Below are 13,235 nucleotides of genomic sequence, written 5' to 3'. Positions count from 1 at the left end.
ACACGAGAAAAATGGGCAGGAGCATTCTTCAATCCGAAAGGGAGATAATTATACTCAAGCAATTGATCATTTGCTATAAAGGCCGTTTTTTTTCTTTACTTTCGTCATTTAAGGGAATTTGGTGATACCCGGACTTTAAATCTAACGTAGAAAAAACCTGCTTTCCCTGACTTTAAGTAACAGTTCCTCGATAGAGGGCAAAGGGTATGCATTATCCTTGGTAACAGCATTTATCCTCCTATAATCTACGCATAACCGAAAAGAACCATCCTTCTTACGAACCATCACAATTGGAGAGGCCCAGGGGGACTCGCTTTCTCGAATTGTACCTTGCTCTTTTAATTTATTTCTTTCTCTTTCAATTGCCTCTACATGACAAACGGGAGTCCTATAAGGTTTAGAACGAATTGGGGGGTGACTGCCAGTCTCGATGTTAAATGGAAACTTAGTAATTCTCCCTGGGGGTTCATCTCCAACTGCAATTATGTCCGCAAAATTCTCTACAATATCTCCTACTCTCTTATAAAAATTAATTGGGGTCGCTCAAACAGCTGTTTGACGGAGCTTTCTCAGCCTGTCCCCACCGTGACCTTGACCATGGAAAGACAAGGTCGCCAGTGTCCGTTCGGCTGTCACAAATGAACATAACTCAAGGTCGCACACTGACTCAGTGCCTAAGTGGAACCACTGGGTACTTACATTTATAAAGGGAATTTCAACCTTTCCTTCGGTAATGGTGGTGACTTCTGGAGACATGAAATCCTGCCACTTTTGATGTGGTTTTACGTACACTAGGTCACCTTCGCGCATTTCCGGTGCGGGTGCCACTGATAGGGAGTAGAGGGTGGAAGGGGGGATTGATTCACCTGCCTCCAGCCCAGCAGGAACCGCCCCTGCTATCCCCTTAGCAGTAAGGGCAACCCTAACTCGAGGCCGAGTTTCCCCCATAACGGGTATCTGTGTCTCTTCTCCTGGTCCCACTTTCCACCTCACTTCTAGCCCCTACCCATCGGGGCCCCGTATTGTCACTTGTTTCTACTTGATGAAATCGATTCCCAGGATAATGGGAATATCCCCCATATTTAATGTCGGGATGACATAGAAGGCATGGGTCACTTCTCGACCTTGAAGGTTGAATCGTTGTCTGACAATACGTCGGGTCATCAGTTTGTGACCACCAGCCGTGTTCAACACCAGGCACTCCTTCGATGTTTGTATGGCATCCGTCGCCAAATGTTCTTCCATAAGGGATACGCTGGCCCCGGAATCCAGCAGAGCGCGTTGCACACACGATCCCAGCTCTATTCTAATAACGGGGACCGCATTCCTACTTGCATGTGTGGGAGCGGTGGTGGGAGGCGGCTGCTCTACCTCCCGAACCCCCTCAGGCACTCCCGGAGAAGTCGCACTCGCTGGGGCACTGACGAGCCTCCCCCGACGTCGAGCCGGGGCGTGACAACTGATTCCTTGGCTCTTCTGTCTTTAGTCCTGGTGGTTCTGACGGACAGCCCGAAGGACCCTTGGTCCCCGTCCCGTGTCGTTTTCCCCTTCCTCTTGTTGGTGCAGGGGAACCGTGATCTCTCGAGCCGACGCCGTTTTTTGGACAGCTGTTCAGTAGGTGGTCTGTGGCATGGCATCCAAAACACCGCCGCTGATCGTCGGAGGGGCATGCAGCCTGGAGGTGCCCCCTCCTACCACATTTCCAACATCCGCCAGTCGCCACACTCCTACCTCTCTGACCTCTTCCTCTTCAAGTCGCTCTGCCATACGCACCCCATTCTTTAGAGGTTTTCGAAGATGGTTGGGTGCCGGGCTGCCTTGAAGGTTGGGCCGCTGCCATGAGGAGTGGGGGGAGAGCGTTCATCCCTCCCCCTGCCTGTCTGTGACGGTTTTTGTCTAGCATCATCTGCGCGGTAGGGATGGTAGTTTCCAAGGGTTGCCCAGACCCGAGCAGGAGTACGGCTACATCAGAGGGAAGAGCCTCCATCACCATCCGTCGGTAGAAATCATCTTTGTCCTCCAGTGTCCTCCCAATGTCAGGTGCCATGCTGTCGTAATCTTCACTTATGCGGTCAAGGTAGTGGGCGATGCTCTCTCCCACCCACAAGACTGAGCAATAAGTCGCCCACCGTCTTAGTTTTTGTCCTGTAGTAAGAGCGAAGCGGTTCAGGAGTGCCTTCTTGAATGCTTCCCAATTCGTGCGGTCAGGCTTCATTCCTCGTAACCGGGTGGCAGCGGCTCCGGTCATCTTTTACATGGTTAGGGCAATCCGCGTAACGTCAGACCAACCAGCAGTGGCCTCTTCGATGCTTGCCAAGAAGGATTAGATCGACAAGAACCCTTCTACCGACCGTGTATTATCAAATTCAGGAACCTGTCCTATTAAAACGGGGAGTTTATCTATCACTTCCACTGTTTTGGTCACATCCGTCACGGGGGTGTCCATGGCACTTCCCGACTGGGTTGAGATTGTAATGTCACTTCCATTGTTCTGATCTTTCTGCATGTATCTACGTATTTCCGCTAGTTCGCGCATGAGTGCTTGTATGTATATCAGTGCGCCCGTTCCCAAATTCTCTCCACCGAGTACCGTGTCTACAATAGCTACAGGATTCATTTCTCCCCTCTCTCCGTCATCGCCACTCGACGTCGAACTTCTCGTGTTAACCATTATCACTATTATCTTTTGTTTCCCTTTTTCAAAAATCTCACGTCGGCTAAAATCACTTAGCACAGACGTTAATCTGTTAACACCCCACTCCTGACACCATTTAATATGACCCGATCTGGGTTGTATTGGGGTTCAATTAATTTTAGGATAACACGAATAGAGAGGGATTTCATGCACAAATAATACCCGAGTTGATCATTTTACACGATACTGTATTCTCTAAAGTTTACAAGGGCGCCCTTAATTATGATTACGTTACGTTACTAAGAAAAAGCCCTTGGTTTGGCACACATGTTGGCACCTGCCATTCCTTACGTGACACACTCGCTAGGCCTCCGAAAGTAGACTGTCACCTATGGGCAGTTTCCCAAACGCCCATAGAGGGGCATCGCGATGCCTGATCAATGATTGGTTGTTTTGACCCGAAAGTTTCATAACAACCAATCGGGAGATATTAGGGGTAATTAGGGGTACCACAGGAGTTACAAAACTATCAGATAAGATCCAAGAAAGTAGACTGAGGTGGTATGGTCATGTCATGAGAAGAGATGAACAGTATATTGGGAGGAGAGTGATGGAAATGGAGATACAGGGAACGAGAAGGAGAGGGAGACCAAAGCGAAGGTGGATGGACTGTATCAAGGATGACCTTCGATCAAAGGGATTAACTGGTGATGAGGTGTGGGACAGAGGTAGATGGAGAAAGCTGACCAGAAACATCGACCCCACATAGAAGTGGGAAAAGATGTAGACAAAGAATATATATATATATATATATATATATATATATATATATATATATATATATATATATATATATATATATATGATAAAACAGTTGAAAGTTATCTATTTTAAGCCCCCAGTAAAATAAAATAGAACATTTACGAAAATTATAGTTTTGTTTTGAAAAGTAAAAATAATAATAGAAGTCAATCGATAATTGTAGATGATAAACGACATGAAAATAACAAAACCCTAGAAGTGTCTGTAGTTGTTGGTTACTGTTAGCCACAAAGGGTTATGCCTACAGTGTTTTAGGATGTATAAATGCTTGAAGAAAGAAATAATTCATTATAATTCATTATTTTATGCATAGGTTTTTTGCAGTTCCCAAAGAAGACACCCTTTAAGCTGAAAAGAACGAAATGAAATACCTTACACAACATACATTATATGCAGCGATATAAATGCATGCAGGCAGAATGCTGATAAAAATTTGAACTCACTAAAATTTACTTCAATTTATATAAAAAAAACACATGTACAGTTCCACACACGCACTGCAAGCATGCAGACTGCAGACACACAACCTTAGTACCCAAAGCTCAAGCCAGAGTCATATCTGTATTGACTCTGGCTCCAGCCATCGTAATTATCGCATCGCTGTTCAAACAAAAATTTGGCATTGGCATTCGGAAATAATGATCATTATTATTTACAATCGCATTCGCAAATGCTAAAAAATATACATTTCAGCAACCTCTAATATATATATATATATATATATATATATATATATATATATATATATATATATATATATATACAGAGAGAGAGAGAGAGAGAGAGAGAGAGAGAGAGAGAGAGAGAGAGAGAGAGAGAGTGAGAGCTACCTCACGAATTTATAATATTCTCAATTATTGAATGTTACATATATAAATTTATAGCTAACATGAAAAGCAAGGTCGCTATTAATCATGCCACTAGAAGCCCTAAAAGAAAATAGAACCTAAGCGTAATCTGGATTTATGGATTCACACCTGGTGATATTGTCTTACATTCTAGTGAGTTTTACTCAACTTTCCGACCAACCACAATTGGACATAAGGGTTACAGAAACTTCCGCACACAAACCGGATGTCAATGGCCAGAAAAAGCATAAAGAGCACCAAGATATTTTTTACTTAAAGAGGAAATGTGGTCTTTACAGACTCACGTGTTCAGAGTTTTCTTGCAGTCCAGGGTGCTGCTTAAGTCATTTAAAGTTCCAGAGGACAGAATTCCTTGTCATTAAGTCATCGTTGGCTGCCGCCCTGGTTACTGGTAATTCTATTCCAGAAAAGACATTGATGGTAAAACCATTATGATGTCGTTCCACTGGTTGAAAGGGTCTTTCGTACAAACAATGCACGAGGATATCGTTGGTGGTCTCCAAGGATTGTGTAGAAGTGCTAACGATCCTCCATCCGAAAAACAGAGAGTATCACTTCACTCGGTACCATAGTTGAGGTTTGAATGGATAATTTCAAAGGGGTCATATGTTTACCTGACAAGAATTCAGACAAGTGAAGGTAAGGCAGAGATGCATCGGTTGTCTAAGCATACGCAAACTTGAGGTGCCATGACGGATCCGAAAATATGGATTAATATTTCTGATTGTTCAAAAAGGCAAGAAGAAAACTTGCCGCCCCTAGGGAATATACCAGCTAATAAAATCTAACTGTCTAGCATATGCAATGATTGTTTGAAAATGAAAAAATGAAAGAGGCTTTGCATGGTGGACCTTAAAATTCCTACCTAACACAGACCTGGAATTAAGTAGAGATAAAAAGGAAACAGATGTAAGTTCTAATGTACATTAAAGATTAGTGAATAATTCTTCCGAGATTAAAATGCAGAAGGAAATAGGAACCATAAACCAATTCAAATAGACACCAGATGCAGCGCCGTGGAAACCTACCAGCGTCACATCACGACCAATGAAGGTTGAATTGGAAACGGAAGGAGAAGGGTAGTTAAAATAAATCATGAAAAGGATAGATATGAATAGAAAAAAAAATAAATGAAAAGAAAGTGCGAAAACAAATCGTCCCAGTATATATATATATATATATATATATATATATATATATATATATATATATATATATATATATATATATATATATATATATATATGGCTTTCATTACAGCTGAGTTTTTGAAAGAATCAAAAGCTTTCTCCTAGTCTATAAATGTCATACAAAGCGGTTTGTCATATTTTGTTGATTTTTCCATTGGCGATATGTCAGTTGTTAAACACTCACTTCTATATCCTGCCTACTCTGTTGGTTTATTAAAGTCTCGCTGTGTTTCTATTCGGACTAATATTATCTTTGTAAATATTTTATATAATACGGAGAATAAATCTATTGGGCGGTAATTGTTTAGGTCTTTTGTCCTTTTTTGTGAATTAGTATAATAATAATTTTTTTTTCCAAGCCGTGCAGTAGGTATAGGGCATTTTTGCAGATATTTTGTGTAAAGTTTAGCCAACTTTACCCATGTGGAATTTCCTCCATCTATTATAAAAATCAATTGTTAGGCCATCCTGCTGCTTTGACTCTTTCCATGGATTTTTAATGCTTTCTTTACTTCTGGGGAAATAAGAAATACAATAGCTTTGCCAACAGACATAAATGCATGCATGCAAACCTTACATATACAGTATATGTAATTAAGCTATGCATTGATTGATTGATTGAAAGTTTTCTGGCATCCTGACATCTAAGGTCATTGACGCCTTAAGCTATGCATGAATAGATATGTAGAGAGAGAGAGAGAGAGAGAGAGAGAGAGAGAGAGAGAGAGATTACAAAAATAATTCTTATCATTATATATATAAAAAATAATTACACAAACATACATCCCTGACCCACTTCACAGTTCACAGACATGGCATAATCTCATTTTATCTCCGCACTTGTGTTGATCTAATTGGATGAAGAATCCCTACGATAATATCTTCCTCAGCAAATATAGCTTCGTCCTTGATCTCTCATAAGCAGCAGCCTTCACCCGGAGCATTTATCAGATTACACAAATAGAAGGGGAAAGGGAAAGAGTCGGGTTTTCATCCAACGGAAGTGATAAATACGGGCCATACATGATGGAAAACTTTAAAGGACGCAGGAAACGGAATCGGCTGGAAATCTTAAGCTTAAGTGTGTATAAAAGAAAGTTTGAATTTCTTAATGAAAGTTCTATTGGGATTTCTACTATACCTGTAGCTTTGTCGATAACATTGCTTTTACTTATATTGTCTATATCAGAGGAAAAATCAGTACCAATAAATTCAGTTGCTGAAGATGCTAGGAAAAGTAGGCCTAGGCTACTCCTTGTGAAGGCCGCCGGATACCGATCGAGCATCAACTATCTTGCAGCTATTACAAACACATTCTGTTAAAGTATGCAAACAACATTGTCATTACGTAATGCACGAACAGTTCCTGTTCAGAAGTATATATTAGTAACAACATTCTATGGCATTAAATATATTTTTTTCAACATTATTAGTTTGCTCTATAATCAACTGATGACTGTCTGTGAAAAAATAAGAGAAGCCGATTTAACAGATACTGGCATCTTGTGGTCTATCGGTCACCGGTTACCACTGAACTTTGTAGTATTGATTTCTTCATTAGCTCACGAATGCATACGATAAAAGACAATGCATAGTCACCAAGGATTTCACTTATGCAAAAATGACAATGAGACGGTTAAGGAGAGAATGGAATTCCTCTGCTTTTGACCCTGCAATAAAAGTTAGAAGCAAGCGTGTTTGGCTCAGCCTTTTGAGACAGCTCAGTTTCCAGTGGCCGGACACCATTCTTTAAGACCGACAGGGCTGTAAAATGGGCTCAGCTCTACAATAAACCACAGGTTTAATTCATTTTTTTTTTTTTGTGCGAAGAAATTTTCTCCTTTTCATATATTACAATTTCTTCAATGTATTTCCGGTAGACCTAAACGATTTCAGTCTGAAGGGTCGAGATATGACTATGAAAAACGTAATTCTTCTGATTATTATTATAACAACTATTTATCATAACACTTATTACTTAATAAATTCTATCTCAACATCATTATCCTACTTAGATTAAGCACCAGATTATAAAGCCATTACAAGAGGCCAAGTTTATTACCTATAAGAAAAGAACAGAGAAAAAATAAGAAAAACTCATTTCAATACACATTGTTGATAAAAAATGGAGTTAGGCCAATTTCAATCCAGAAAGGCGAAGCTAACTAAATACAAATTCTTGTTATATGACAGAAACTGTGTTATAAATTTCAATAGAAAATACCCCTGATTGAATAATATAATTCTTTCAGTATATTAATACAAATTTCAAGCCTGAAAAAAAAAATTATACTGTTGTGCAAATTGATATTCATGAAATATGTGGTGCATAGTTTTGTATTTGGATAAAAACAGTAGTATTGAATAAAAGACGCGTATATTTTCTTTACATTGATTGATTTTAAGTTTTCTGGCATCCTGACATCTAAGGTTATTAACGCCGATGTCATTTATCATATACAGAAAATAAAAGAATATTCAATTAAAACCATAAAAGTTGAATAGTTTTCAGAAGAACTGCTTCTGAAATAAATCTAAAAATGCCGCTCGCATAGTACGACACATCATATCCAAGAAGAATATTAACGAAAATTAACCTAATTAATGAAACAAATTACCTGTTGTAACTGGCGTACCTTCATGCAACTGTTGAAATTTAAATTACGAGGTAACTCTTAGGTACGATTATTACAAAGTCGTCTATATAAAGAACTATAAGTTGTTATAAAGGATAACATCTTTTCCATGTCAAAAGATGAACTCATATCCTTTTCCCGCCATGTTGGCAGAATTGGATTCTTTTCCTCGGCACTTAAGCCGCGAAGCCATTGGAAATACAACAAAATACATAAAGTGGCATTTTCAGACATCAATTCTCCTACGAAAATTATGGGGAAATGTGCCCACTAGTTCACTAACATGTTATGTACCTGTCGTCGTAACTTTCCTCAAATTGCATCGATTTAACTTTTTCTATGAAAGGGTGCGTTGGAAAAGTTAACTATTTCTAAGTAAAGGGTCGTTATAAAATTTTACTTTATGAAAGGGGACATTAGAAAATTTAGCTTTTCCTAAGAAAGGGAACATTAGAAACCTTAACTTTTTCTATGAAAGGGGACGTTAGAAAATTTGACTAATTCTATATAGGGGGACGTCAAAAAATTTAACTTTTTCCATGAAAAAGGACGACAAAAAAATTAACTTTTTCCATGAAAGAGGACGACAAAAAAAATTACTTTTTCCATGAAAGAGGGCGAAAAAAAATTTTACTTTTTCCATGAAAGAGGACGACAAAAAATTTAACTTTTTCCATGAAAGAGGACGAAAAAAAAAATTTAACTTTTTCCATGAATGGGGACGTTAAACATTTACCCTTTTCTATGAAGGGTGGCGTTAGACAATTTAACTATTTCTAAGAAAGGAGACATCAGAAAATTTAACTTTTCCCATGCAAGGGGACTTTAGAAAATTTAACTATTTCTATAATAGGGGACGTCAAAAAATCAACTTTTACCATGAATGGGGACAATAGTTGGCATGATAGTCAACAATTTCTAAGATATGCGATTTAAGAAAATTTAACTTTTTCCATGAATGGGGACTTGCAAAATTCAACAATTTCTGAGATATGAGATTTAAGATTATTTAACTTTTTTCATGAATAGAGACTTACAAAATTCACCAATTTCTAAGATATGGGATTTAAGAAAATTAACCTTTTTCCATGAATGGGGACTTACAAAATTCACTAATTTCTAAGATATGGGATTTAAGAAAATTATACTTTTTCCATGAAAGGGGACTTACAAAATTCAACAGTTTCTAAGATACGGGATTTGAGAAGATTCAACTTTTTCCATCTAGCCTATGGAGACAGAAAATTCAACAATTTCTAAGATACGGGATTTAAGAAAATTCTACTTTTTCCATCTATGGAGACAGAAAATTCAACAATTTCTAACATATGGGATTTAAGAAAATTTAACTTTTTCCATGAATGGGGATTTTAAAAATTGAACAATTTTTAAGAAAGAATGCGCCGGCAAATTAATTTTATCCGGCAAATTAACTTTTTCCATGAAAGGAGATGATACAAAAATTAACTATTTCTATTAATGGAATCTTAAGAAAGTTTACCCTTTCCCATGAAAGGGGAAGTTAGGAAATTTAACTTTATCCATGACAGGGGACATCAGAAAATCTAACTATTTCTTTGGAAGGGCGACGTTAGAAATCTAACCTTTTCTATTCGGATAAATGAAGACAGTTGCTGCATTGAGCACCTGTCGTTTTCACCGGTGGTGGCAAGACACCTCCTGATGACAAGAGACATAGTATGTGACCTATGGCCTCTGTCTGTCTGTCTGTCTTCGCATTTATTCCTGAAATTATCCCCTGTGATCCAAAACCAGTTCTGACACATCTCTAAGTTGCCATGCATTGCCCTTTCCCTAAATGATTCGTGTTTTAATCTAAGTAACCATCATATTTCTGAATGTAATGAAATCCTTCTTTCATCTCATAAATTACATCAAACTATGAACACCTGTAGTGCCTTTACACACATTATATATATATATATATATATATATATATATATATATATATATATATATATATATATATATATATATATATATTTTACTATATTTTCTTCTTTCAAGTATATACTTACCTATTTCAACCTCTGAATAAAATAACATATCAATAAGTATTCCCCTATATTCCTTTAATACGTTAGCATACATATTTCTATTTGCAAAAAGATACATACAAAGATACATATATGTGTTAATGTGTTTGCGTGGGTACAGGCAATAGAGGCGTCCCTCTTTTGACCCTTTACTGGGATAGGTAAAACCCGGGAAAGGATATAATTAATAAAATATGATGTTTTCTGATACCTAATTGGACACTCTCGTAAGCCATTAAGAATTAATGGCGGTCGATGTTTGTTCAAATGCCCACCGGAAAGGGGAAGGAGAACAGAGTGGAAAAGGCTGGGACACGGCACGGAGTAAAGGGGAAAAGGTTAATGATAAAGGCTATGGCTTGGTTGCCTTGCATATAGACCAATGATATATACATAACCCAGCTTAGAGGCTGCATTCCTTTTTGCTGATACAGAATAAAAAAAAAAAAATAAAGTCGTAAAAAAGGAGATTTTTTTTAACCAAAATGAATACGGTTAAAATTAAGCAAATAAACAACAGATACCTATAAAGAAATAAATTGAAAATTATTATCAAGAGTAGGCATATACATTATGAGAGAGAGAGAGAGGAGAGAGAGAGAGAGAGAGAGAGAGAGAGAGAGAGAGAGTATTGTATTCCTCGTGATTTGGTCCAAATCACATTTAATTTAAGAATCATAATCAGAAATGTCAATGTTGCCAGCAAATCGCAGGTGATCAAAAATGGTAAAGTTGATCTCTCTCTCTCTCTCTCTCTCTCTCTCTCTCTCTCAGCCTGTTGAGAATACATACACATAAGCGACAGGAAGTACCACCATCAAGAAAGTTTAATATAATTTCAATCAGTGTCGATTCTATAAATATTCTTTGAACATTATATCACATTTTACTTTGTAATTTTTTTTAACCACCCACACCATCTAGCGGGGAAAACCTTTATAAAAATTAATTTCCATTGTGAATAAAAGCTGATTACAGTAATTATAATTCTAAGAACTAAATTGTCTGCAAATGTTTTAGTAAAAAATCACATTCAGATCATATAATTTCTTCCAAAAATATCTAAATATATTGATATATAAATTACTGTACATCTTTAGGTAGTTAGTCGATATGCTTTAAAAAAAAATGTGGTTCTCTTTCATTAATCAAAGGCGTCTCTCTACTTCCCAGTCTCACCATTTAATTCTAAAATATCCCAATTGCTCTTTCCTGTCCCGTGTTGGACATTATCAAAATATTTGAAAGTCTGACGAAGAAAAGCAAGTACACCGAAATCTTTTTTAACGTCTCAACAGGAGATTGTTGCCTACGTGAGAGTAAATTATTATTAAAGTTTTTAGAAAAATATATATTTTAAACTAAACAGAATTGGCATAATGGTCTTAGCTGGAAGCAGCTCTTCTGACTATCATGCCAACTATTTCGGCTAAAAGTGATTGCGTTGTGTCCGACAAGTTGCAACCGACATTGTGCCCACATCAAAAGCGGAAGCGAATTCGCCCTTTAATTAAGAAGTAGGTGACCGAGGGAAATTTCCACTGCTATACCTAATGATAAGGCTGAACATTTCACGTAGTTCCACCACGAGAGTAATGACATCCTTACTGGATTATTTTATTCTCTCTTACAAATGTTCTTTGAGAATAGTTTATCTAGTTAACATTATGACTTAGTCTTTATAGAATGCATTTGATTTAAGTGACATTATGAATCCTATAATGACATCGTTGTGGCAATACTTTGACTATAGTGTTCCGTTAGCTGTTGTTCATTTCATTACTTAATTTGACTGGTGAGATTTTCAAGTAACGAGAATTTACCCACAATTGTCAGGATTCTCAAGGATCCAACCATCAAAGGAAAACACTAAATACAGTTTACTGATTACATCATTCTTGGCTCAATGGAGCAGGGCAAGGTATGTCAAATAATTCAGGAAGAACTTGATGCCAATAGAAAAACGAAGAGTTAATGGAAGGAAATAGAAGAAAAAACATCTTGTGCATAATCAAGAGAATATAACTGTGCACATTAGGCTTATGATTAATCATTTTCAGTTTTCGAATAATGATAAAATCTATCCAACTGTAAACAAAATCCATATATTTAATTTCCTATACTATGACAAATCAGTGATTCGAAAATATAGGACATTAAAAGCGTAGGATACATAGAAAATAAAGAATACTAGAGAGAGAGAGAGAGAGAGAGAGAGAGAGAGAGAGAGAGAGAGAGAGAGAGAGAGAGAGAGAGAGAGAGAGAGAGAGGGGGGGGGGGGGCTTAATTGAACCACTTAACCCGGTTTTGCATCCTCTTACAGTTCTATGGAGATAAATAAGAGTGAATCTTCTCTAGTAACGGCAGCCACTTCTCAGGACCAGAGAGGGGAAGAAACGTAATTAATGGCTCTAATCCCCAGCTCTCTCTCTCTCTCTCTCTCTCTCTCTCTCTCTCTCTCTCTCTCTCTCTCTCTCTCTCTCTCTCTTTGTTAACTGTGGTAGACGAAGTACACACATGATCATTCCTTGAAACCCATCACCATTCGACAAACATATTTTCTAGGGAAACATATCTGAACTAAAGTGACGTAGAATTTTGAACCATTCCTAAAGATTAAACCAGTTTGTTAGCCTCCTCTTTTACACATCACCGATATACGTCAGACTAACGACGGAAAATATGCAATGACTACAACTACCAACGGTCTACCATAAATTTCTTCTACTCTCTGTCAATCATCAAGATACCAGTCCAGTAGGCAAGTCTCAATCAGTTATAATATAGTTCCAGTCATAAATAAAAGGAAAGTTACAAATATACTATGGAGCAAGTGGACCAAGAGTCCTGTTACTTTCTTTATCTCTAATTTCGGGCCCTTGTAAAACCACAGTATTCCTTAACATAGGATGGGGGGAGTACATTAAAACTGAAGTTTTACTAGAGTTCATACTAGCTTATCCTTGCCTTAAATTTGTTTTCTTTATGCTTGTCTTTAACGTATATGAACGTTAAGCTACTGATAA

At 37.6% G+C, this 13,235-nt stretch overlaps 1 protein-coding gene across 7 annotated transcripts in view; it reads right to left on the bottom strand.

The window, feature by feature from the left end:
• Positions 1-13,235, bottom strand: part of norpA (no receptor potential A) — a 753,920-nt gene that overhangs the window by 584,319 nt on the left and 156,366 nt on the right. The window lies entirely within an intron of this gene.

Source organism: Palaemon carinicauda, chromosome 40 (genome assembly GCF_036898095.1).
Source record: "Palaemon carinicauda isolate YSFRI2023 chromosome 40, ASM3689809v2, whole genome shotgun sequence".
NCBI lineage: Eukaryota > Metazoa > Arthropoda > Malacostraca > Decapoda > Palaemonidae > Palaemon > Palaemon carinicauda.
The sequence above is the reverse complement of the archived record's forward strand: the minus strand, read 5'-3'. Positions and strand labels throughout refer to the sequence as shown.